This window comes from Drosophila takahashii, chromosome 3R (genome assembly GCF_030179915.1).
Source record: "Drosophila takahashii strain IR98-3 E-12201 chromosome 3R, DtakHiC1v2, whole genome shotgun sequence".
NCBI lineage: Eukaryota > Metazoa > Arthropoda > Insecta > Diptera > Drosophilidae > Drosophila > Drosophila takahashii.
The window spans coordinates 1,280,825-1,308,759 of NC_091681.1; the positions used below are offsets into that span (position 1 = coordinate 1,280,825).

The 27,935-nt window shown below is 42.5% G+C and overlaps 1 protein-coding gene across 12 annotated transcripts in view; it reads right to left on the minus strand.

The window, feature by feature from the left end:
* The window catches only part of Myo81F (Myosin 81F), a 1,428,838-nt gene that overhangs the window by 1,150,640 nt on the left and 250,263 nt on the right, over positions 1 to 27,935 (minus strand). The gene's annotated exons all lie outside the window — the stretch shown is intronic.

Below are 27,935 nucleotides of genomic sequence, written 5' to 3' on the forward strand. Positions count from 1 at the left end.
AAATTTTTGTTATATATAGGGAGAAGGGGGCTCAAATAGTAAAAGGGGCACAATAGTATGTGGTCCTATCGGCTAAACGGCTCGTTTAAATTCCGCGCCGTGTTTACTGAAAGTTCTTTAAACTGCATTAAAAATTTGAGTTTTAAGCGCCATCAGTTGAAGCAAAGACATCAGAATATGAAGATGGATAACGCCATACGATTTTTTTGCACACGATTTTTGGGTGCTGGCTTTTCAACTGGCATTTCGCTCTCTTGCCCAAAATCCAGCGAGAGAGCGCTCTAGAGCTAGCCGCTCTCTTGTTCGTATACAGCGACAGCCGACGACTGTATGTATTCACATGTATTCACAAGCATTTCTTCGCTGCAGCGCGCTGGCTTAATATACTAATTATATAAAAATTATAACATTATTAAAAACACTTATTTGAAAATCCTTTTATAACAACTATTCTAATTTAGTATATTTTTTATTTATTTAATTTATACTTTATTTCATATATGACTTCACATTGGAATAATTGTCATTAGGGTATTCAGCGTGCGACGTGTAAACGATTTTTAGGAGCCTCAGAAATATTGCGATTGAACAGGTTGAATATTTGTATATTTATTGCAGGGATCGCAAGTAAGAGTTACTTTTTTAAAAAAATTGACAAATAAGTTTTATTTTTCAATTTTTATTATAAAAGTTGACAAATAACTCTTATGCTTCAATTTTTATTATAAAAATCAACAAATAAAGAGTTATTTGTCAACTTTTATAATAAAAATTGAAAATAAAGATTGAATTGATATAACTCTTGAACTGTACGGTACATTGGTTTAAAATTTATATATATATAATCTACGCTTTAATACCTTTCTGTTGATATGCCATATGTCCCCAAAATATTTTTTACAATAATAATATTTGTTACATCATAAAAAATATTTTGGGGACATATGGCATATCAACAGAAAGGTATTAAAGCGTAGATTATATATATTTAAATTTTAAACCAATGTACCCCAGAGTTTAAGAGTTATTTCAATTCAATCTTTATTTTATTATAAAAGTTGACAAATAACTCTTATTTGTTGATTTTTATAATAAAAATTGAAGCATAAGAGTTATTTGTCAACTTTTATAATAAAAATTGAAGCATAAGACTTATTTTTCAACTTTTATAATAGAAATTGAAAAATAAAACTTATTTGTCAATTTTTTTAAAAAAGTAACTCTTACTTGCGATCCCTGATTTATTGTGTTTTAAATAAATGGATTTAAAAATATGTATTTTTATATTATACGTATTATAAAAAACAACAAGAGAGAACGCTATAGTCGGGTTGTTGTCCCGCCTATCTAATACCCGTCACTCAGCTAAGGGGCTGTCCATATATTACGTAATCACGTTTTTGGTGATTTTTGACCCCCTCCCCCCCCCCTGGTGATCAAACGGAATCAATCCATAAACCACCCCCCCCCCCCAATGATTACGTAATCCCCAGAATAAAATTTTGTTTGTTTTAATCTGTGGATTCAAACGGAGATGCAACCCAATCTTTAATATTGTTTATAAATGAAGTTTGGTATGACACATTCGGTCATAAATAAAGAAATTAATATAAAATGATTACGTAATCATTGTACAAGACCCCCCCCTCCCCATGTAATCAAACATAATCACTTCAATGACCCCCTCCCCCCCCTAGGTGATTACGTAATATATGGACAGCCCCTAAAGGGAGTGCGAACGCTGTGTCGGGTTGGTGTCCCGACTAATAATCGTAACTCAGCTAAAGGGAGTGCGAGGGAGATAGATATATAATTTTTGATTGCGTATAACTTTTTAATGAATGGTCCGATTTGAAAAATGTCTTCTACATTTCGATAGGTATAAATATACACAACAAAATTGCATTTATACTTCTCGGAAATCTTTAAAGATGTGGGCGCAGGACCCATTTTAAAATCGTTAGTGGGCGATTGTGGGCGATTGTGGGCGTTAGAGGGGGCGTGGCGCTCGGCTAAAATAAACTTGCGCTGCGTAGGAAGCCAAAGAATATGTGTGGGAAATCTCAACCTTCTACCTTTTGTAGTTTCTGAGATCTCAGCGTTCATACAGACGGACAGACGGACATGGCTAGATCGACTCGGCTAGTGATCCTGATCAAGAATATATATACTTTATGGGGTCGGAAACGCTTCCTTCTAGCTGTTACATACTTTTGCACGAATCTAGTATACCCCTTTACTCTACGAGTAACGGGTATAAAAAGGGGAAACAAAAAAGGTTTGCGCGCTGATCAAATCAAAATTAAATGACACAAAATTTAATGATTTTATTTTAGATATACTTCTAAGGTAGATAAAGTTTTAAAATTAAACCTACACGGTAAAAATTAATAATAAGTATTTATACATGTATTTGTTAATTAACTATATTATTTATTAAATATACTAAATAATTAAAATAGTTTTATATAATTAAACTAAATATAAATACATATCTTTTAACACAATACATATAAAACTGTGTGATTAAAAATATTTAAATGCAGGATGATAATATTAGATATGATGATATTCGTATTTAATTTAAATAGTATAGGTCACAGTTTAATACATTTAATTTAAATTTAAAATTAAATTAAATATTTTCAATTTCAAGTTAATAAAAACAGCCATGGATAAAAATAAAGAGAAATATATTTAATTGAAATATCCTTTAAATATATTCAATTTAAATATCCTTCGCTTTGTCTTTGTTTTACAATCATTATATATTCAAATATATTAAACTTTATAAAAATATTTTTAAATTTTATCAAGCAGTTTTATATTTTTTTTATTAAAAGGTATATTTTTAGCTTTAATTTAAATATGTAAAATAAAACTATAAATGAAATATGCAGATATTCGTTTTTAAGGTGCATTAAGGTAAACTATTGGAAGCACGTAGCTTTGTAATCAATGTGGTACTGTCCACAAAAAAAAGTGGGGTGGCCGGGTTGACATGGAACGTCCCATATACATAAATTTAATTTTAATAATCATCCTGTTCAATCATAAAAGTTCTTTTAACACACAATTAGTTTCTTAGCCAAAATATGATTTCTGGCGGAAAATCGTCTCGCCAATTAAGTACGCACACATACGCACTTGCATACGACCCAGCGGGAAAGTGAGAAGTTGGTTTTTTACAAATAATAATAAGAATGAATGTGGGTGTTTGATCACACCCTTGACGATGGGGATCGATGAATGTTGTATGTGTAGTTGTACTTGAGTTTTACTTAGTAGTTGACGCGAGTGTGCTCCTGTGAGTGCCGAGTAAAATACGCGGTATTATAGGGTGAATAGATAACTGATTTATTGGATTATTGATACATTATATACTACTTAGATAAGGCGGAAGCTTCTTCATAAGATCAGTACAGTGGGTTGAGTTTGAGGTGTTTCTCTGTGCCACTTTGTGATTGTAGGTCGTGCACTGTGGTGCAGTACTTTGCTGGGCCTGCAGAATATGCTGTTTTTACTGGTGCTGGGTGTGGGTGCGTCAGTGGGTTATTGGTGGGTCTCTTGGTGAGTGGGTGAAGCAGTGTGTCATCGTTGGGTCTGTTGGAGCTGCTGGTTTGAGCTGCAACCACTCGGTTGCAACTTGCATGACGTATACTGCAACCTTGTTGTGTTGAGTACTGCTAGTTACGAACAATTTCCCCACCATTGAGGGGTTCCCTCAACAAAAGCGTGCCGTGGCTGATTTGTGTTTCATCATGCATCTGCTTCCGTACACTGACATCGCCCTGCATCTTGTTGGCCACCATGCCGCAATCCAGGTTATCTTCGGGTTACCAAGGTCTCTCGTCGACTAAGGATCAATCGGCGAGGTAACCGTGTTTCGTTGCTGAGTGCCGTCGGGTTACTGTTCCGCGGCCATTGGAATCCTCCCAGTACCCTAATCCTGGTAGTATTGGAGTGCCCTTTTCCTATGGTCGATGGCACTGCGTTCGAGTTTCACCATGTTGTCACCGCCGTATATCGCAGCAGCAGTCCTCCTATATCTGCGCGCACAGAATCAGATAACGATACCGATGCCTGAGAATCCGATGTTGATTCCGGACTTGATTGTTAGCGTTCTTTTTTTTCCTTTTCGTTGTCAACATTGCTTCGACACCAAGTGCTGACCTGACACTTATTTGGTATAAATATTCATGCCATTACTGCTACCTCAGTAGTTGATGTCACCATGTCGCTCTACGTTTGTCGCCGTGTGTTAGTTGATGTTGTGGGAGTCCCGTGCTCCTTCCCCGTCCAGAAATCTTGGACCTTGTTGGATGATCTCCCGGGCTACTACATGCGACGATCTGGAGGGCACATTCTACTGCGTACGAGCTGTGGACCCATTGTAAACGGTGTGTCCTTTCCTCCTGAGAAGGTTATTCGAGTTGAACCTGGTTCCATCCTGTGTCTTCCTGATGCTCGGTTCGTCGTCATTCGTCTCAACTTGATTCGTGTCATGCGACGGCCTTCTCCTGCACCGCTGGCTCCCGCCCAACGTTATGATCCATCTGTTGACTCTGGGGCCGAGTCCGCTTAATAAAGTACTTGAATATGTAATCCCCGTTATAAATCTACGTGTGCCTTTTTTTTTTTTTAGTATGATAATTCTGAGTCGCTCATTTTGAATGTGCGCGTAATTCTTGTCGATCGAATCTTGGGCTCTGGTGGGGTTCTCTTTTCAGGCCTCTCTATGGCCGTTGTAGTCTTGTTTTCTTCACCGTCATTTTTGCAGCATACACTTTTCTTCTTTTTCCACCGTATAATTGCTGTTGTAACCAGTGTTGGGACATACCTAGATACTTTTACCTAGGTACGTACCTAGGTACAATTTAGTGGTACCTTTTACCTTACCTAGGTATAAAAATATTTGAGTACCTTTTAACTTACCTAGGTATAAAAATAATTGAGTACCTTTTACCTTACCTAGCTGCAGATTTTTATATACCTTTGGAATTATTAAGGTACTTACATACATAGGTATTAAACATTGCTCTGATTTAAAATAGCCGAATCTGACTGCGACACTGTAGTATCGTTTCATTGTATCGTTTCGTTTAGAAATTGTAATAGTCGGAACGCAGCATTTAAAGTCATTGGAATTCAGCCGTTCTATTGTTTGTTTCGTGAAGTTAAAACTAATCGCAGTTTTATTATACCCGTTACTCGTAGAGTAAAAGGGTATATTAGATTCGTGCTAAAGTATGTAACAGGTAGAAGGAAGCGTTTCCGACCCTATAAACTATATATATTCTTGATCGGGATCACTAGCCGAGTCGATCTAGCCATGTCCGTCTGTCCGTCTGTCTGTCCGTCTGTCTGTCTGTCTGTCTGTCTGTCTGTCTGTCTGTCTGTCTGTCTGTCTGTCTGTATGAACGCTGAGATCTCGGAAACTATAAAAGCTAGAAGATTGACATTTTGCATGCAGATTCTAGGAGTTCCTACGCAGCGCAAGTTTGTTTCAAAAGGGTGCCACGCCCCCTCTAACGCCCACAATCGCGTATATACGATTTTAAAAATTTCAATATTTTGGAAAAGTAAAAATGCAGTTTTATTGTGTTTATCAATACCTATCGAAATTTTTTAAATCGGACCATTCGTTAAAAAGTTACGGCGGATCAAAGTTTTTCTCCATCTCTTTCGCACTCCCTTTAGCTGAGTAACGGGTATCTGATTGTCGGGGCACCCGACTATAGCGTTCTCTCTTGTTTTATATAATTTTGTGCACGTATGTATGTTCCCATCACTACATCAATTTATTTATGAAACCAAAGTGTATTTGGCGCGCAAAAATGCCGTATGTACGTAAACAAACGGTATTTTTGCGCGCCAAATATGTACATGAGGGTTTCATAAATACATTAATGAAGTGATACGTGCATACAATTATTCATGCCGCGTGTTTTAAAAATATATGCACAAAATTATAACATTTAAACTTAAATGAAATGAAAAATATTGTTTGATTAAGACGACTAAAAACTGAAAACTAGTCTTATTTTAAGTTTAAATGATTACATTGAACAAAACAAAAAAATTAAAAAAAAATAAAAAAAAAACAATATATTTACCTTTTACCCTTACCTAGGTACTGGGAAATTGAAGTACCTTTACCTTACCTAGGTATTTATTTTTGCCCAATACCTTTTACCTTACCTAGGTAAAAAAACACAGTACCTTTCCCAACACTGGTTGTAACCATTGCAACTATGGTGATTATTGCTATCGTCGCTATCGTGCTGACGTTCACATACCTTTGTATGCCGTCCATTGACTCATCTGGTTGTTGAGTCTGCATTTTCTTCAGGGTTTGTACTTCTTGATGTAGCTGCGTCAACTGTTGCGTGTGATTGCCATATCTTGATTCCATATCGTGCTCCATTATTGCTTCTGTTTGTTGAGCAGACTCATCGGGTGGACAAAAGTTCCCGGCTCTTGCTCATGTATTTCTGGCTGCAAGTGAGGGTGCCCTTGTAACGTTACCGTTGCACTGCGTGCTATGCAGTTTTCATTGAAGGTTATCTTTCCAATGCCGCCTATGTGAACTTGATGACGTTCTTCCCCGCATACATATGTCAGGGGGATTTCTTTGGCGGTCGCGACAATCCACGAATTAGGCAACGAAGGGGGTACCATACGCTTGATGCTGGTTCTTCCGTTGATGCACACAGCAGATCATGTTCCTTGTGAAAGGCTGCTAAGGTGCATTTTAACAACTCGTGAGCTGGGCCTAAGGTTGCCTGTCGTAGCTTGCACAATAATGATCCTGTTGACAGCCTGGTACATCCTTCGAGCTCTTCCTTACTGATGGCGAAATGCTGATCTTGATGGTCACTGATAGCCAAATAAACGGTTTCTGTGCGCACGATTCTGATGGTGTTGTTTACTACGATTGGGATTGGTGATAGATGATAGACGTTGAATTCCTCCTCGTCTACTAACGGCACCTTGCTGTGGAACACTAATAGCTCGTCTAGTTTCTGGACATATGTTGTTATCAGTCGATATACATCGTGGATAGTCTCCTGTTTGACTGGCAGCGTTCGTCCATTTCGCAATAGTGCCTGAATGTTGATCAACTCTCTTCGTAGTTGATTCACTGATAGCAAAGTTGGATCAATCATTCCCTTGTGAACTCCGGTCACCACATTAATAATCATTGCTTGGGTGCGTTTTATATGCCCAGCAAGTAAAGATAGCTCTGTCGCGATTTGGGCCACCTTTCCTGTTTTGATGGAGTTTTCGAGGTTTGTAACCAGACCTTCGACTCTTTTTACGCGTTCTTCCATCATGTTGTAGCTTGATTTCATTACGTTGAGCGTACTGTCCAGTACCGAAGTTTGCTTTTCAAGTAGGTGAGTATGATCCAACTCCTTTGACTTAATTTTCTGTAGCGTTGTTTCCATCTTCTGAGCATACTTTAAATCCAGACATAGCCCATTCGCTATGTTTCCTACTAGACCGAGGGCACCCCTTTTTTGTCTCTGGTGGTTGAACAGATCCTGGGTGTCCTGAAATTCATCCACCTCTTGCCTTAGGGCCTCCACGATACTTCCACAGGTTCCTTTTCGGCCGCAGTATTTCTTCTGCCAAACTTCGTAAATCAAAGTATGACACGATCGTCCATTCTGCTGATGATAACGTGATGCGATCTTGTAATTTAACGTACGTGCCGGACATGTTGAATGGTGTCACCCTCACCGGTGGCTCTGGCACTGGAGCCTGTTGGCTGAAAACGGCGAGTGCCGTGATGATTATGATTGTGTACATAATCTTGGTGATCGTTGTGGTGGTAGCTTCTTGACAGTAGCTCCCTGATCTTCCACAGGCAAAATTGCTAGACGATGAATTGCCCGAGTAAACTCTCCAGCCGCGGTTTTTATGTCGACCACCCGTGTGTGTCCGTCTCTTCCTGGATGAGTTCTTAGCACTCTCCCTAGTGGCCACTGGAGTGGTGCTGCGTTGTCCTCTTTTACTACTACCAGATTTCCAGGTTGAATTGACCCTTTTGTCGTTGTCCACTTTGCTCTGTCCTGAAGTTGGTGCAGATATTCCAGGCTCCACCTTTCCCAGAAGTGTTGTCTAACCTTGTCCACTTGCTTCCAACGCGTGACCAAGCCTGATCGTATTTCTTGTCCGTGCACTTGTGGTGATGCCGTTAGTGCTTCTCCTATCAAGAAATGGCCGGGGGTTAGAGCGGCCAAATCGTTTCGGATGGAAGAAATTGGAGTCAAAGGTCGTGAATTTAGTATGGCTTCAACATCTACTGTGGTGGTTTCTAACTTCTCATGAGTCAACGATGCTGCTGCTTTGCTTCTGATTAGTAAGTGTTTTTCCGATTTGACTGCGGCCTCCCAAAGACCCCCAAAATGTGGTGCTCTTGGTGGTATAAAACAAAAATTCTGTTCCAACCTGATTACATGTTCCCTGTATTAACTCTTGAGCTCCTTGGTCATGAATGCTGTCTTTTAGTTCTGCCAGCTGATTATTCGCCCCTACAAAATTTGTGACATTGTCGCAGTAGATTCGTTCTGGAGCACCTTGTCGTCCAATGAACCTTTTTAGTGATGCAATAAAGGCCTGAGTCGTTAGATCAGTAATTACTTCCAGGCGCACTGCCTTTGTTGAAAAACAGCAGAATACTGCTATATAAACCTTGTGTGGCCTGTTTGCGCACTTTGCGCTTTTATAATGAACTTTGTTAAATAGTGTAAGGCGGGAGCGGGAGCGCAATAAAGCTTTAATCGCGCTCGCGAATTCGCCCCGTCTCTCGCCCCTTTCGTTAAGTTAGGCTTAAGCGTTTATATATTGAAATTAAAGAGTTAGTTGTCATATGAATCTCATTGCGCAAACTCCCTTTCGTCGTCGCTAAAATAAAATATCAAATTTCCCTGCAATCACAAGTTTTCGCGTTGTAATACAAAATAGTATTAAACTTTCATGGTGACCCCGACGTGATTAGCAGAGGAACTCGAGTTGTTATTTTTTTTGGTGAAACAAACAAATTAATCAAATAAATCGCGCCGGCCCCTTTTTTTTAAACATTAAAGTGATTTGTTGCTGCCGATTTAATTCGTCGTCGCTGCCGCTAAATAAAATTGTTGCTGCCAAATAAAATTGTTGGAAGTTTGGAAGCTGCAGTTTCTTGGATTTCCATTGCCGCTGCTGTTCTCAATCGCCGTTAGCTGGACCAGTGTAGTTGTTGTTGCCGCTGCTAATCCGCTGTTCCTGCCTACGTGAATTCGTCGTTGCTGCCGCTGGAAAATTTTGACCGCTGCAGTTTCAATCGCCGTTAAACACCGCCCCCTGGCGTGACCGATAAGCTCGCTCAGAGACTTCAGATTAAGAGAGAGGACGTGTGTTTGAGCTTGCGGGGCATTGGTGGAACTAATGCTCAAGCAACCAAGAAAATTCACACGATAGTTAAGTCGCGAGTGGGTAGCAGTCAATTGTCGTCCGAATTTTATATACTAAAAAATATTTCTGGTTATCATCCGGATCAAACGGTGAACACCAGCGGCTGGAGGGTGCCTGAAAATATTCAATTGGCAGATCCATTCTTCTTCAAGCCCCAAAAAATAGATATGCTTATAGGCGCAGACTCGTTCTTTGAACTATTGTCAGTGGGCCAGATAAAGCAAGGGCCTGAGTTCCCCATTTTGCAAAAAACAGTTCTCGGCTGGATAGTGTCAGGGAGATGTGCCTCAGAAAAAATAAGAAATACGGAAAAGTTGGTACATCTCAGCTGCCAGGAAGAAGTGTTGGAGTCAATCGACAACACCCTGCAGAAATTTTGGTCTGTGGAGGACTTGCCGCCCAAGGCCAAGGTCCATACTCCTGAGCAGCAACTTTGTGAGCAACACTTTGAGAAAAACACTCAAAGATTGTCGTCCGGGAGATTTTCGGTTCGTCTGCCGTTCAAGTCTAACCCAAACACTCTTGGTTCATCATATGAAGTTGCGAAACGTAGATTTTTGTCGCTTGAAAGAAGATTATCCAAAGATCCTTCTTTAAAAAAGATGTATCTGGAATTCATGGAAGAATATGAAACGATGGGCCATATGTCTTCTACGAACAATAAAATCCCAGACAGTCCGCACTATTTCATTCCGCACCAATGCGTGCTGCGACCTCAAAGCACCTCGACAAAGTTGAGAGTGGTATTCGACGCCTCGAGCCGTACATCGACGCAGGTCGCGTTGAATGACATCTTGATGGTTGGCCCCACCATTTAAGAGGAGCTGTATTCGACCCTGCTTCGGTTCAGACTGCACAAGTTTGCGCTTGCAGCAGACGTAAAAAAGATGTATCGTCAAGTAATGGTTGACGAAGCTGACCGAAACTTTCAGCTCATAGTGTGGAGACGAGATCCATCTGAGTCTCTAAAAATCTTCAAGCTGAACACCGTGACTTATGGTACTTCGCCAGCCCCCTATCTAGCGATTCCGTGTTTAAATCGGCTTGGAGAGATCGCGCAGGATTCGTGTCCAAAAGCCGCCAAGGTCATTCAGAATGACTTTTATGTTGGCGATTTGTTGACTGGCTCCAGAAGCGTTGAGGACCTGCTAAGCCTTCGAGACGAAGTTTCTCAGGTATTGCAAGAGGCAGGATTTGAATTGGCAAAGTGGTTTTCTAACTGCCCAGAGTTATCCGCATCTGAAAGCGCTGTCATGCCGCTAACGGCAGACTCAGACGTAACTAAGACCCTTGGCGTGGTTTGGTTGCCGGGTAAAGATTACTTTCAATTTCGGTTGGATGACTCTTTCCTGGATCTTCGTGCGACAAAACGAAACATACTGTCGGTGACTGCCCGACTTTTCGATCCACTTGGCCTGTTGTGCCCTCTAGTGACTAGGGCAAAAATGTTGTTGCAGGAACTGTGGCTTCGAAAGTTAGACTGGGACGAGTCGCTGCCGATGCAACTGCAGACATCTTGGGAAGCTTTTAAGGGAACGCTGTTGCAACTGCCCAAGATCGAGGTATCGCGATTCGTTCATACAGACGCCAAAGTCCCGGCAGAAATACATGGTTTCGCTGACGCTTCCATGCGAGCATATGGAGCGTGCATCTACGTTCGCACTAGTACCGCTGAAGGTTTAAAAGTATCTTTATTGACAGCAAAATCCAAAGTAGCTCCCCTCAAGACGAAAACTTTGCCCCGCCTTGAGTTGTGCGCAGCTCACCTTCTTGCGGATCTTTATAATCGTGTAAGACCATTGCTTAATTTTCCGATCACAAAGGTGTTCCTATGGACGGACTCGGAGATCACTCTGCATTGGATTAAAACGCATCCGTCGTCGTTGTCGGTTTTCGTCTCAAACCGAGTTGCAGAGATCCAAGAGTGGTCGGAAAAAGCAATTTGGCGACATGTCCCCACGAAAGTAAACCCAGCGGACATCGTGTCACGGGGATGTGACGTTGAGGAACTCACAGCTTCCATTTGGTTCGCTGGGCCGTCGTTTTTGCTCGATGCAGAAAAAGATTGGCCTGTGAATCGACACTTCGAAGTACCTGCTGATTTCGTGTCGATGGAATTACGCAAATCAGCTTTGGCGCTTGTGGTTATCCCTGAGCCTAATTGTGTGCTTCAGAAACTAGAATCCTTTTCGTCGCACATAAGGCTTCTAAGGGTTTTCGTGTGGTTCTTTCGGTTTATTCAAAGGTGCAAAAAAGTGTCGCAGCCTTTTGAAAAAAGTATTACTCCAAGAGAGAATTTTGCGTTCGAGAAAATAGTGGAAGTGATCCCATCTCACGAGTTCAGTGACGACATAGGCAAAATTCGGAAAAATAAACCGGTAGCAACGAATATTCAAAAACTAAGCCCTTTTCTTCAGCAGAAAAAACTAGATTGGTGTTCTTCGACATTGCTGCGAGTTGGGGGTCGGTTATTGAATGCTCCTATCCCGTACGAAGCCAAATTCCCGTTGTTGTTGTCTAAAGGCTCACAGTTTGTTAAAGCCTACGTGTCCTACCTGCACGTCACAAATTGTCATGCTGGCCCTCGAGCTCTTGTAAGTCTGTTGCGAGAAAAGATATGGTTGGTAAATGCGCAGGAAGTTTGCCGCAGAACAGTTCGGTCTTGCATTCGTTGCTTTCGGTGCAAACCTCAACTCTTGACGCAAATCATGGGGAACTTGCCATCAGACAGACTTCGAGCTCTCCGCCCCTTTAATATCTGTGGTGTTGATTTTTGTGGCCCATTTAACACAACGTATCGTATCCGTGGTAAGCCGCCGTACAAATCATACGTGGCATTGTTTGTATGTTTTGCGTCCAAAGCGGTCCACTTAGAGTTAGTGTCCGACCTCACCACTGATGCGTTTTTGTTGGCATTCCAAAGGTTCGTGAGTCGACGCGGGATTCCGGAGAAGGTGTGGTGCGACAACGCGACGAACTTCGTCGGAGCCGATCGCCACATGAGAGAGTTCCGGGCCCGTCTGGAGGAGCAGGGGGGCGGTATCGCAACATTCGCATCAAGAAGAGGATGCGAGTTTGTGTTTATACCGCCCAGAGCACCTCACTTCGGCGGACTTTGGGAGGCAGGTGTGAAGTCTGCAAAGCACCTGTTCCTTCGGACGGTCGGCGAAGACATCCTGACCGCGGAGGAGCTCGGAACTCTCCTCACCAGCGTGGAGGCCGTGCTCAACTCCAGGCCCCTCGGAGCGATCAGCACAGATCCCAACGACGGCGAAGCACTAAGCCCAGGCCATCTCCTGATCGGCGGGCCCCTACTAGCTCCACCCTCAGCAGCGCTCCCGGACCAAGTCAGCCCAACCTGCTTGCGACGATGGCGCAGTGTCTCGTGTCTCAGGCACAGGTTTTGGCAGCGATGGTCCCGGGAGTACGTCTCGAGCCTCCAGGCGAAAAACAAGTGGCACCAGGAGGTTCCAAACGTCGCCGTGGGAGCTCTCGTCGTCGTCGCCGAGGACAATCTTCCGCCGCAGCAGTGGATGATCGGTCGGATCGTGGCGGTGCACGTCGGCGCTGACGGCAAGGTCCGAGTGGCGGACGTGAAAACAAAGGATACGACGTATCGGCGAGCGGTCCATAGGCTGGCGGTGCTGCCTGTGGCGTGCTGAAGACGGTGGTCCTTCAGAGGGGGCGGTGTTTGCGCACTTTGCGCTTTTATAATGAAATATGTTGAATAGTGTAAGGCGGGAGCGGGAGCGCAATAAAGCTTTAATCGCGCTCGCGAATTCGCCCCGTCTCTCGCCCCTTTCGTTAAGTTAGTCCTAAGCGTTTATATATTGAAATTAAAGAGTCAGTTGTTATATGAATCTCATTGCGCAAACTCCCTTTCGTCGTCGCCAAAAATAAAATATCAAATTTCCCTGCAATCACAAGTATTCGCGTTGTAATACAAAATAGTATTAAATTTTCAGGTCGATTAAAAATCACTAACTAACAAAAAGGGAGACACGCCCTACAACAATCGCATAATAAAAATTGCATTAAAAAATGCGTACGTTTCGAATACAACAGTTAAGTAATTAGTTGTTGTTATTCACGTCTGAAAAACTTGGGAAACAGATTGTTTCCAAACAGACAACCAATATAGCTTTCACACACTTTAGAAGTTTAGCGACGAAGCTTTGAAGTAAGTCACACCTATAAGTATGTAATGCTTAATTACATATTCCTAGATGTGGTATAAATAGAAGTTTTGACGCCCAGCTCTCATCCTCTTCTCTGGCTGATGAGGTAGCGTTGACGACCTACCGAAATTTGCAAATCCCAGAAAGTCCGAGGTTCACTCCTCACCGAGTGCAGTGTGTTGAAATGCTAGACTGTTGAATTATAAACTCAAGTTCTAAAAAATGACCTCGAGTTCGCTAACGCACTCAATAGTAAACATAGGTCGATTAAAAATCACTAATGAAATAAATAAATAAATAAATAAATAAATAAATAAAATAGTCAAGTAGAGGTTTATTTCATGCCTATTAACAGTTTTTTTGTGTGACTCACACTTAAATAGAGGTTCTGTGTTATAATTTTGAAGATAAACTGTCAATTTTGCGTTCGCCAATAAAAGTTATAGTCGAAGAAATGATAACTATTATTATACCCTTGCAGAGGGTATTATAATTTTGGTCAGAAGTTTGTAACGCAGTGAAGGAGACGTTTCCGACCCCATAAAGTATATACATTCTTGATCAGGATCAATAGGCGAGTCGATATAGCCATGTCCGTCTGCTTCAATACCGTTTGCGAGCTCAGTTTAAAAGCTAGCGACTTAAAACTTTCACAGTCATCCTAAAACATGTGTACGCAGATCAAGTTTGACAATTGACCCGATCGGACGTCTATATCCTATAGCTATAACTTGCCAAAACCAAAGATTTTTCGCTCAGTGTAAAAGTTATTGACATGAATCTTTCCAAATCGTATTTTTTTGGTGCATACCTTAATCAGGGTAAAAGCGCGTGCCGATCGGACGTCTATATCCTATAGCTCCCATAGGAATAATAGGGTGAAATCGGTTAAAATTTTATGTTTTTCAGGATATTTCGCGCAGTGTAAAAACTATTGACATGAATCTTTCCAAATCTTATTTTTTTGTGCATACCTTGATCAGGGTAAAAGCTCGTTCCGATCGGACGTCTATTTCCTATAGCTCCCATAGGAGCAATAAGGAGACAAATTTAAAAATTTAATTTTTTGAATTATGAAATATTTTGTTTTTAATTCATGTTGCTATTGTAGTCAAATTTTAATTCGTGAAATCTTCAAGGGTATTAAAACTTCGGCTTGCCGAAGCTAGCTTCCGTCCTCGTTTTTAAATTATATTCGCCTCCAAGGGACTTGACTTTCATCAACGACTTCATCCTTACTATGCATCCTTACTTACCTGCACTATGGGCAAAAAGTCAGAAATTAACGCATAAAGTTGAAGTTGTTATCATTTTAATATACAAAATTGAATGTATTTTTCAATTAGGAATACTCTGGATAAAATAAAACTGTTTTCAAAAAATTTTTAAAAGCTGCGATGTGAATTTCACGCGATAACAAAGTCGGCTGATTAATTGCTAGCTTGATTTATAAAAATGAAACTGTAAAAATTAATAAACATTGCATCTATCATGTGGCAGCCGAATATGAGTTTTGCCGCTTAACATTGCTGGAGGTTTGGGAGAGCAATGGACGCGACGCCTCTGCCTTAAAAAAGTGGATTTTAGAAAAAAATTTAAATGTGAATGAAGTCAGCATGTCACAGGTTAACGAAATCGAGGAAAAAGTTAACACGCTCATATCACACATCAAAAAGCACCTCGACAAAGTTGAGAGTGGTATTCGACGCCTCGAGCCGTACATCGACGCAGGTCGCGTTGAATGACATCTTGATGGTTGGCCCCACCATTCAAGAGGAGCTGTATTCGACCCTGCTTCGGTTCAGACTGCACAAGTTTGCGCTTGCAGCAGACGTAAAAAAGATGTATCGTCAAGTAATGGTTGACGAAGCTGACCGAAACTTTCAGCTCATAGTGTGGAGACGAGATCCATCTGAGTTTCTAAAAATCTTCAAGCTGAACACCGTGACTTATGGTACTTCGCCAGCCCCTATCTGGCGATTCGGTGTTTAAATCGGCTTGGAGAGATCGCACAGGATTCGTGTCCAAAAGCCGCCAAGGTCATTCAGAATGACTTTTATGTTGACGATTTGTTGACTGGCGCCAGAAGCGTTGAGGACCTGCTAAGCCTTCGAGACGAAGTTTCTCAGGTATTGCAAGAGGCAGGATTTGAATTGGCAAAGTGGTTTTCTAACTGCCCAGAGTTATCCGCATCTGAAAGCACTGTCATGCCGCTAACGGCAGACTCAGACGTAACTAAGACCCTTAGCGTGGTTTGGTTGCCGGGTAAAGATTACTTTCAATTTCGGTTGGACGACTCTTTCCTGGATCTTCGTGCGACAAAACGAAACATACTGTCGGTGACTGCCCGACTTTTCGATCCGCTTGGCCTGTTGTGCCCTCTAGTGACTAGGGCAAAAATGTTGTTGCAGGAACTGTGGCTTCGAAAGTTAGACTGGGACGAGTCGCTGCCGATGCAACTGCAGACATCTTGTGAAGCTTTTAAGGGAACGCTGTTGCAACTGCCCAAGATCTAGGTATCGCAATTCGTTCATAAAGACGCCAAAGTCCCGGCAGAAATATATGGTTTCGCTGACGCTTCCATGCGAGCATATGGAGCGTGCATCTATGTTCGCACTAGTACCGCTGAAGGTTTAAAAGTATCTTTATTGACAGCAAAATCCAAAGTAGCTCCCCTCAAGACGAAAACTTTGCCCCGCCTTGAGTTGTGCGCAGCTCACCTTCTTGCGGATCTTTATAATCGTGTAAGACCATTGCTTAATTTTCCGATCACAAAGGTTCCTATGGACGGACTCGGAGATCACTCTGCATTGGATTAAAACGCATCCGTCGTCGTTGTCGGTTTTCGTCTCAAACCGATTTGCAGAGATCCAAGAGTGGTCGGAAAAGGCAATTTGGCGACATGTCCCCACCAAAGTAAACCCAGCGGACATCGTGTCACGGGGATGTGACGTTGAGGAACTCACAGCTTCCATTTGGTTCGCTGGGCCGTCGTTTTTGCTCGATGCAGAAAAAGATTGGCCTGTGAATCGACACTTCGAAGTACCTGCTGATGTCGTGTCGATGGAATTACGCAAATCAGCTTTGGCGCTTGTGGTTATCCCTGAGCCTAATTGTGTGCTTCAGAAACTAGAATCCTTTTCGTCGCACATAAGGCTTCTAAGGGTTTTCGTGTGGGTCTTTCGGTTTATTCAAAGGTGCAAAAAAGTGTCGCAGCCTTTTGAAAAAAGTATTACTCCAAGAGAGAATTTTGCGTTCGAGAAAATAGTGGAAGTGATCCCATCTCACGAGTTCAGTGACGACATAGGCAAAATTCGGAAAAATAAACCGGTAGCAACGAATATTCAAAAACTAAGCCCTTTTCTTCAGGAGAAAAAACTAGATTGGTGTTCTTCGACATTGCTGCGAGTTGGGGGTCGGTTATTGAATGCTCCTATCCCGTACGAAGCCAAATTCCCGTTGTTGTTGTCTAAAGGCTCACAGTTTGTTAAAGCCTACGTGTCCTACCTGCACGTCACAAATTGTCATGCTGGCCCTCGAGCTCTTGTAAGTCTGTTGCGAGAAAAGATATGGTTGGTAAATGCGCAGGAAGTTTGCCGCAGAACAGTTCGGTCTTGCATTCGTTGCTTTCGGTGCAAACCTCAACTCTTGACGCAAATCATGGGGAACTTGCCATCAGACAGACTTCGAGCTCTCCGCCCCTTTAATATCTGTGGTGTTGATTTTTGTGGCCCATTTAACACAACGTATCGTATCCGTGGTAAGCCGCCGTACAAATCATACGTGGCATTGTTTGTATGTTTTGCGTCCAAAGCGGTCCACTTAGAGTTAGTGTCCGACCTCACCACTGATGCGTTTTTGTTGGCATTCCAAAGGTTCGTGAGTCGACGCGGGATTCCGGAGAAGGTGTGGTGCGACAACGCGACGAACTTCGTCGGAGCCGATCGCCACATGAGAGAGTTCCGGGCCCGTCTGGAGGAGCAGGGGGGCGGTATCGCAACATTCGCATCAAGAAGAGGATGCGAGTTTGTGTTCATACCGCCCAGAGCACCTCACTTCGGCGGACTTTGGGAGGCAGGTGTGAAGTCTGCAAAGCACCTGTTCCTTCGGACGGTCGGCGAAGACATCCTGACCGCGGAGGAGCTCGGAACTCTCCTCACCAGCGTGGAGGCCGTGCTCAACTCCAGGCCCCTCGGAGCGATCAGCACAGATCCCAACGACGGCGAAGCACTAAGCCCAGGCCATCTCCTGATCGGCGGGCCCCTACTAGCTCCACCCTCAGCAGCGCTCCCGGACCAAGTCAGCCCAACCTGCTTGCGACGATTGCGCAGTGTCTCGTCTCTCAGGCACAGGTTTTGGCAGCGATGGTCCCGGGAGTACGTCTCGAGCCTCCAGGCGAAAAACAAGTGGCACCAGGAGGTTCCAAACGTCGCCGTGGGAGCTCTCGTCGTCGTCGCCGAGGACAATCTTCCGCCGCAGCAGTGGATGATCGGTCGGATCGTGGCGGTGCACGTCGGCGCTGACGGCAAGGTCCGAGTGGCGGACGTGAAAACGAAGGATACGACGTATCGGCGAGCGGTCCATAGGCTGGCGGTGCTGCCTGTGGCGTGCTGAAGACGGTGGTCCTTCAGAGGGGGCGGTGTTTGCGCACTTTGCGCTTTTATAATGAACTTTGTTAAATAGTGTAAGGCGGGAGCGGGAGCGCAATAAAGCTTTAATCGCGCTCGCGAATTCGCCCCGTCTCTCGCCCCTTTCGTTAAGTTAGGCTTAAGCGTTTATATATTGAAATTAAAGAGTTAGTTGTCATATGAATCTCATTGCGCAAACTCCCTTTCGTCGTCGCTAAAATAAAATATCAAATTTCCCTGCAATCACAAGTTTTCGCGTTGTAATACAAAATAGTATTAAAGTATGTAAGTATGAAAGTTTAATACTATTTTGTATTACAACGCAAAAACTTGTGATTGCAGGGAAATTTGATATTTTATTTTAGCGACGACGAAAGGGAGTTTGCGCAATGAGATTCATATGACAACTTACTCTTTAATTTCAATATATAAACGCTTAAGCCTAACTTAACGAAAGGGGCGAGAGACGGGGCGAATTCGCGAGCGCGATTAAAGCTTTATTGCGCTCCCGCTACCGCCTTTCCCCGGATTGTAGTGTACCCAAAGTGGTCCACAATAATCTACACCGCTGATCATAAACGGCATCGCAGCTTGTACTCGATCTCTAGGTAGTGGACTCATGATTTGGCCTAATAATCTGGCAACATCGTATACATCGTTGCACTATCATCCTCGCTAGTTGCCGTCCCTTGATTACCCAGAATTATTGCCTACTGTTGGCTAACAGCGTTTATGGTCCGCAATGTTTCGATTGCTTGTATTTATTATGCAGCATTAACCGTGTTACCTCGTGGTCAAATGGTAGTAACATCGGATGCTGGGCACTGTAGCTAAGTGCTGAATCCTGCAGGTGCCCTCCGACCTGCAGTATTCCATTTGCGTCTATGAATGGATCTAATGACCTGTATGGGTCATTGGCTGTCATCTTTTTACGTCCCTTCAAACTGTTCAATGTGTCCTTGAAAGCCTTGTTTTGTATTTCTTATACAATGACTTCTCGGGCCTTAATTACTTGTTCTGGAGTGATTGGTCCTGTTTCCCTGTTTTAAGTGTTCTTGACGTTGTGCTTGATGCGAAACAACCATACAGTGACCCGTAGTAGGACTTGAAACGATCCTCGGTGGTTGATATTGTCAATCCAACCATTGTTCTCTGTACTTATCACAGTGTTCGTTGTTACCTTCCTTTTTTCTGGACCTTCGTAGATTATTCCCTTCTTTATTCCTCGGTCCCATTCTCTGGGCTCCTTTTTTAGGAATGTTGGTCCGTTGAACCATAATTCATGCTGCTGTAGCTGGGGGGCCTTGCATCCCCTTGATACGAGATCTGCAGGGTTCTGCTCTGATGCCACGTGTGCCCATTGCTCTGGCATGGATATCTTATGAATCCTCGAGACTCGGTTTGCCACGAACGTGTGAAAAGACGAAGCTGATGCCGTTATCTGTCCAGTAATAGACTTCCTGCATGTCGAACTGTAGGTCTGTCCTTACTCTGTCGGCTAATTCTGCTCCTAATAACGCTGCGCATAGTGGGGCTACGCCAGACTTGGCGCACAGCAAGTGACTCTCAACTCCAGTCCTAGTTAAATTGCTACGAAGATAGGCAGTTGCTCCATATGCTGTTTCAGATGCATCCGTAGAAATATGTAATTGTGTTGTTGCATAACTGTCCTTCGATTCCTTGCGAAAGTTCTGCCATTGTTGTGTATCCTTGCTGTCTAAGATGGTGTCCCAATCAAGATCCTTTTGCCACAGCTGTTGCATGAAAATTTTTGCAGTCGTGGTTATAGGGCACAACAAACCAAGTGGGTCAAAAATCTTTGCTAGTTTGGAACACACGATTCGTTTTGACACTGGACCTTTCTCGAGTGTAGTTGCTCGTCCCTGTAATTGGTCTTCTTGTGGATTCTAGTTGATCCCGAGTGTTTTGATGGTGGAATCGGAGAATCGACTAAAATCCAAATCTATCTATACCTCTACATCATTACCAGTCAAAGTATTCGGACGTGTTTTTGACGCTCCTTTTTCAAATCGTGCTTTTCCTGTGTAAACCTATTCCGTAACCCTGCAATCGTGTTTAATACGGGCCATTCGGTTAATTTACATGGACAGTGACTTTATCATTCGCAAAATTAAGTTGTTTGACAGCGTTACCGCAAAACCCTTAGTTTGTGTTGTTGCTTAAACCACTCTATCTGTGTTTACCCTGAGCACCCACGAGAACCTGCTCTATTGCTGCCAGCGGTACCGCTAAGCTTATAGTTCGTATTGTTGGTTTGTAACCACTCTCTTTGTGATTACCGCGGACATTCACACGAACTTGCAATCGGTCCATTTCGCTCTTTGCGGTTCCTCAGCGCTTGTATCTGACCGCTCTCTGCCCGGCTCCCGTGCTGCTCTTCGATCGCTGTATCCGACCGCTCTCTGCTAAGCCCTGCGGCTGCTGCGCTGCTCTTCGATCGCTTGCTTTTGACCTGCTGCTGCTATTTACGCTTATTTTACCAAGATGACTTTGTGTTGTGCTGCTTCGTGTGCGTTTAACAACAAAATTACCACTCGTCAACCGCTGGTCTGTTGCTGGATCTGTGACAATTTGGCGCATCCTATTTGTGTTGAGCTGCGGCGCTCAAGTGGCCAAATCGTCGACAAGTTAAAGCTACGGGTTGGCCTAAACTGGACTGTCAACTGAATTTCGTGAGCTTCATGAGAAATTCAAGGCCGCGGAATCCCACTTTAAAAATCTAAAACTGCTAAGTGTTCCCCAATATTCAAACACGGGTACTTGCATCATATCTAATAACAATTTAATTGTTCCAGAGTCTGCCGCCCTTATGCAATTGAGCCCTATTTCAAGGAAATTGATGGACTTCGATCAATCAGCTCCCCCCCTCGCCTCTGAGGGTGTACCGCTTGACTCCGACGCAATTCCTCCCCCCACTTCCTTTACGGAAGTTCGGGGCGATTTGGACTCTGGCGTTTGTGATCATGCTGATGCTGGCGTGAGGGAAGTGGCATCCGTATCGTCGATTCTAGGGCCTGGTAGTATCTGCGTGAATCCAACTAGAACTGATTTGATAACCGCTGATAACCGCAAACTTCATTGCCTGCACAAACCGTTGCCCCTACTCCATCTATTTCATCTTCTGCACGTGTTACTCTGGCGGCCTTGGCTCCCAAAAAGTGTATTTTTGTGTCGAGACTGTTAGCTTCTGCAACTGAGAATGATGTGAGACATCATATTGTCACGAGACTCTCCCTTACCGCTCCCAGTGCTGTCGGCATCACCAAATTTAATTTTAAACTCAAAAGGGATTACTCTTCCTTTAAAATTCAAGTTCCGGATGGGCTGTTTAGCAAAATTATTTGTTCGAGCTTTTGGCCAGAAAATACTATAGCGCATGAGTACTTGAAAAAAGACAATACGACAGTTAGAACCTCTGGTGGCTCGCGCAATGCTTCTACGGCTTCAAAAAACTAGATTTCATGATTCACTATTAAAATGATCGAAGTTTGCTAAGTAAGCTCTCTAAACTATTTCAAGATAGTGCTACTTTTGATGCTAATGTTACTGCTTTCTCTGAAACCTGGCTTAACTCGACTGTAAATGATAGTGAAATCTTATCTAAAAACTACTTTATTTATAGAAATGATCGTCCGTGTCGTCGTGGTGAGGACTCCCCTCATTGCGGTTAAATCTAACCTGACTTCAGAGCTTTTAACCACTTCTGACTCTTCAAGTATTTTATTTATTTTTGTCAAACTCTCACTTCCAACGTCCAATATGTTGATTACTTTCTCCTATATACCCCCAGGTTCTGAAATAAATATGTATTTACTCCACCTGTCTGCAATACGTCATGTATCTTCGTTGGCTGAGGATAATGATCACCTCGTTGTTCTCGGTGACTTTAATCTCCCAAATGTCTCCTGGTTTCAGTGCAATGACTCGTATCAATGACTCCCAGAACTCAAAATGATTTTATTGAAGGCCTTATTAAACTGTCTTTGCTGCAAATAAATTGGATTTTCAATCACAATGAGCTAATTCTTGACTTGACTTTTGTATCGGATAATTGCGACGCTGCTGTGTCTCGTGTCCTTCCTCTATCTCTCCCTGAAGATAATCATCACTCAACCCTCCAGTTGTCTTTATCTGGGGTTTTCAACTCAGTAAGAGCTTCAACAAGGCCAAGGCTGCGTTTTTGCTTTAGGAGAACGAATTATCCGCAGCTTTTGCACTCCTTATCTATAATTGATTGGTCATACCTAACAGATGTTCCTTTTGCGGACGGTGTAGCTTATTTTTATGGTGTCCTTTACAATTTGTTTGATAAATGTGTACCCCTTTCTAGTGGAAAAACTCCGTACAGCTCTCCGTGGTTTACCCGTCAACTTTCCCATCTAAGGAAAAAAAATCCAGACTCTTCAAACGTTTTAAACAAACTGGCTCGCAGACGGACTTCGCTAAATATTCTGTTGTCAAATCTGACTACTTAAAACAAAATTCTGAATGTTATAAAACCTTCCTTGCACGCTGTAAAAGTGACTTTAAAAGTAACCCAAAACTATTTTATTCATTTGTGAATGCCAAACGAAAATCTCAATGCTTTCCTCCCTCCATGTTTTTTAATTCTGTGGTCGCTTCCGATAAAAACGGCATTTCTAACTTATTTGCTGATTTTTTTCAATCAACTTATACTAAAGCTGATAGTGGCAATGATTTTAACTATCCTCATCCTTTGCCTCATCTGGACTCAATTTTTAATCCGGTTATTCTTGGAGCTGATGCTCTCTCTGATATTGCTAACTATCGTGGGATTGCTAAGCTCAGTGCTATTCCTAAATTATTTGAAAAATTAATAACTTGTCAATTGCAGCATCAATGTCGGTCGCTTATATCGCCATGTCAACACGGCTTCACCAGGTGCCGATCTACTACCACTAATTGGCTTGAATTTACCTCATTGATACACCGTGGCTTTCTTCATAAGCAGAAAACTGATGTTATTTTTACGGATTTTTCCAAAGCTTTTGACTCGGTAAACCGTGGCCTACTTACTCATAAACTTACCCTTATGGGATTCCCTCCAAAGTTGTTAAAGTTGCTACATTCATATCTCACTGACCGCTCTCAGAGGGTGAAATATAATGATATAACTTCCAAAACTATAAATGTTACCTCTGGTGTACCTCAAGGAAGTCATTTGGGACCCTTATTCTTTGGCTTGTTGATTAACGACCTGCCTCAAGTTATTAAGTCCGCAACTGTTTTAATGTTTGCTGACGACGTTAAACTGTGTTTGTCAATGTCATTACCTGATTCTTGTATTCGTCTTCAATTAGATCTTGACTAATTACAGACTTGGTGCAAACTTAATAATTTATTTCTTAACTATTCTAAATGTAATTTTATGACATTTTATCGTCGTAATCCGTCTATGTATTCATACTCTATTGACAACAATGTGCTTCAACGTATTTTTACTGTACAAGACCTGGGAGTTTTATTTGAGCATAAACTATGTTTTAATGATCACATATCACTAATTTGTAATAAAGCTAGGAGCCTTTTAGCCTTTATAAAGCGCTGGTCTAAGGAGTTTGATGACCCTTATACAACCAAGCTTCTATATGTACCTCTTGTTCGGCCATCGTTAGAGTATTGTTCTTGTATATGGTCACCGCAGACGGTAACTTGTCAAAACCTGTTGGAGTCCGTTCAAAAGCAGTTTTTGTTATTTGCTCTAAGAGGTTTTAACTGGTACGCTGGCCGTCAGTTGCCATCTTATAATGCCAGATTGCGGTTACTAGACTTGCCCACCCTGATCAACAGTAGGATTTGTCACGGTGTTATGTTTATACACAAATTAATAAGCGGTGATGTCGACTCCTCCTTTCTCCTTAGTTCCCTAAACTGGAATGTACCATGCAGGACAATTCGCCGATATCGGCCTTTGTCTCTGCCATTGTGCAGGTCAAATTTTGCCCTTAATGACCCTTTCCGTGTTCTTTGTGATAAATATAGGGATCTCAGTCACGTCTTGTTGTATGGAGTCTCTTCAGTGTCTAATTATAATATAGTACTATCGTTATTGTCATCAAATATGTAATTTAAAGTGCCTACCACTCGATGTGAGCAGGGGCATATCGTTAAAAAATTCCCATAATTTGGTTTGGCGCACTAGTTATTTAACACAAAATGTATATTATAAATGCTTTACAAGCAGTCCATTGCTTAATAAATACAATACAATACAATATTTCCTGGTCTTCCTTGGGAATCGTCGCTGGATGATTGGCGCACCATTTCCGTAGTTTTAGATTCGCGGAGCCCAGTAGCTGACGAACCTGGTCCTGCTGTTTCCTTGCTTCGTCCAGCGTGTCAGCGCCTGATAAACAATCGTCCACGTAGAAGTTATGTTTTTTTGCTGTGGCTCCAGCTTGGAGATGTGTCAAAGGAAATATCAAATCTTGTCAGTTGGATTTTTTCGCCAGAGAACTAGCTGATAGTTTCGCTCGTTGGGATGCACCCAGATCTATTTGTACATTTTTTCAATGTCGGCGGTGAAAACAAACCGGTAGCATCGAAACCTGAGTAATATTGACAAGAGTTCTCCTTAAACTCATTCAAGCTTTTTCCGCTTGTGCTCGTTGCGGATGCGTCAAAAACCACCCTCAACTTTGTTGTTGACGTGTCGGGTTTTAGGACACAATGGTGAGGTAGGAAATAATGATTCCTTGATAGCTGCCGCTCGTCTATTTCTGTCATGTGGTTCAATCTTTCATAGTCATCCATTAATTGTACATTTCCTTTCCTTCCTTTCCGTATTAAGGCATCTATTTGCAATCTTTTTTCTAGACTGAACAATCTTCGTTGAGCCATTTGCACAGTTGATCCTAGACTAGTTGGCTCTTCTACAAGGGGAAGTCGTACTGAGATCCGATTGTCAGGACCCATTCTTACGTTAGCCACGAAATGCTCCTCGCACAGTCGTTCTTGAGCTGTCATTGGTGAGGAGATTACAGGTAGTGTGTCCATTTTCCAACATTTTTCCAATTCTATCGTTAGAGTTTCCTTATGATCTACGGCAACGTTTACGGCTGCTGTAGTGCTGGCCTGTTGGATGTTTGGTCCTAAAACAATCCACCCCAAGTTGGTGTCTTGAAGCAGGGATTTATTGCGTCCGAAAAGAATATTTACCTTCCTTGTTAACTGTGGACCAGCACCAAGTACTAGGTCTATGGAACCGGGCTCTCCGAACCTGGGATCAGCTAAGAGTATATTCCTTGGAATTCCTTGCCGCCTATCCCGTCTATGGTTACTGCAGTTTTTGTGACTGGCAGCGCCAATCGATTCGCCATTCTTCGAGACATGAGGCTTATCTGAGATCCGGGGTATAATAGACCCCGACACTGCTCCTGGAAGTTGTCTGGAGCTGTGAGTTGTACCCTTGCTGTCCCTAACAGAACATATCTGGTCGTAGTCTCTTGACATGAATTTACTGCAACCTTGACTGAAGGAGGTCTTGAGTTGGTTGCAGTGTCTGAGGGAATTATCGTGGCCACTGCGGTCGTCTGAGGTTCTGATACTAAGCCGTGGTTGATATTGTGTATAGAGAAATAAAATTCTAGAGAAAAGCCATAATAAGACGATTAAAATGTTTGATCACATTTATCAAGGAATTACATTAAATTACAAACAAAACTATTATTGTTTTTTACATTTTTAAACATTTTCTGTGAAATAAAATAAGCCATTTTTAAGTGTTGTTAAAATATACAAATTCGTGTTGGTGGTATTGATAACACGAAAAATGCCTAATATACCTATTGTAACGAACTGATGTTGTTTGTCTGCTCGCTACGAGATTCGCTCGTGGCTAGCTCAGAAAAGTTGTGTGTTCGTCCCACCAAATTTATATACATAAACGTGACCGCCCAGTAGATCAGTTAGAAAGCACAGAATTCACGGGTTCGAATTGGGTTTATTGCGGGTTTGTTTACAGCGGGCTTGATGGCTCGGTTGGCCTTGGTGTCACCACTCGTGGTCCTCGGTGTCTCCCAGTGATGTTCGTCTCTGCACGTCGATGCGTCGCCTTGGTGGTCGCCTGCCTCGTCGATTCCGTGCTCCGGTTCTGTAGCTCCCTGTGGCTCCTTGTAGCTGCTCGGCGATGCTCGTCTCTGATGCGTTGACTCGACGACTACTCGTAGCGCCTCGGACTCGCAAGGAGATCAGCCGTGTGGGCTTAGGAAAGCGTCACCGTTATCAGACTAGGGTGAACAGGAGCTGCGTTCTACACGACAACGCGAGCGGAGAGAGCGAGATTTTCGTCGCCACCAAATATCAGGCTGCATATTGCAAAACGAATGTATGGCCGTTACTCATTGTATAGTCATTTCATATTCTTATCGTATTTTTCATAGTATTCTGAATTTTGTGCAGCTGATACATGTTGCGCTACAGATAGCTGTGAGGCGGGGCACAGCCTGCTGAAATCGCTAATTAAAACACCCCCAACGGCTCGACATGTAACGGCTTTCTTTTGAATTTATTATCATGTTAACCAACCCTGTAAACCTATTATGTTAAGTTGCACTCGAAGCAACCCTGATCGCTGCTAGCTTTTTCGCTCACGACGAATTAGCTCACACGGCACTTGAAATAAAACTGCGCAAAAGAGAACATCGTGTGTCTACAAGTTGCTTTAAATACTCATTTGCTTTAGGAAAACACTCATCTTAGAGATTATATTGGTCTTGGGTTGAAGAAATTACGAACCAATTTTCGTCCATGTCAAATTTGTGAAAATAAGGAATGTACCGAAAAGCAACTGCACACGTTTTAACGCAACCCTGTAGTTCTCGAGGGGGCCGGTGGCCCTTTCGGGGTAGAAAAGGGATCGACCACCGAATGATCCATAAGGGTCAATAGGTGGCTCGTGTATTTTTTACAAGTGCAAAGATTCTATGTGATTATAAAAATTGAAAAATTTTTGACAAGAATATGGGCAATTCTCTGCTGTCGCACGCGACGTTCGTACGCCTCCCAGGTGAAAAAAACCATCTTCCAGTACTTAATTTCTTTTGGCACTAGGCTCAAATTAAAGGTCTTGATTAGCACTAACATATGTGCTAGGGCTGAATTTGGGACATTTTTCATTTTTAAGTTATATAAAAAAACAAAGACTTTGGCACGCGACACCAATAGAAGTGACTTTTTTGACTTCCTGCTTAAGTTTCGATTGTAACGAAACGTGAAAGAATATTTTATTACAGTTAATTTCATAGTGTTCTTTTTTCTTTCATCTTTAAAATGTATTTGGTTTGAATTCAAAATATTGAGTGGTTAATTTTTTATTGGCATCGAAGTGACTGTCACACGCTACATGTCGCACGCGACAGTAAATGACGGTCTTAGGTGGTTTTTCTGCAACCTTAACGTCAAAAAACCGTTTAAGAGCCACTTTAAAAAATACGGAAACAATGCCAAAAAATTACATTTTTGTTTAAATAACAGGTATTGTTAGCGCCTGCACTTCAGTCCCTAAGATGTCAACAGCAGCCACAGCCAGCGCCAGCTCAAACCCCGCTACCTGCCGTTCCAGCATTCTATTTTTACTAACCCTAGCCTATTAATCCCTTGCATGGGAGACAAATTGTAGGACTCT